The following is a 270-nucleotide window of genomic DNA, read 5'->3' as shown; positions in this document are numbered from 1 at the left end:
ACATATACAGTGCCAGGAGTGTGATGCGGCATACGAGAGCAAACGTATGCATTTTTTTGTTATTCCGGCCTGGCTCTTGAAGATTATATTGTGTTATATATTTTTCTCTGTTGCTTAAGTGTGCATTTAAAATCTTCCGTGGAGCAATTTGCTTTCATTTGCTGCGTAGCTTTTCTGAACAACTAACTTATAACTTTAGTAATACTGATTATGATACTTAGAGTTGGTCTTCACTATTTAGTTGCTATATACTCGCGCACACACACTATG

This window comes from Penaeus monodon, chromosome 20 (assembly GCF_015228065.2).
Source record: "Penaeus monodon isolate SGIC_2016 chromosome 20, NSTDA_Pmon_1, whole genome shotgun sequence".
Classification (NCBI taxonomy): Eukaryota; Metazoa; Arthropoda; class Malacostraca; order Decapoda; family Penaeidae; genus Penaeus; species Penaeus monodon.
This window is presented reverse-complemented; position numbering follows the sequence as displayed.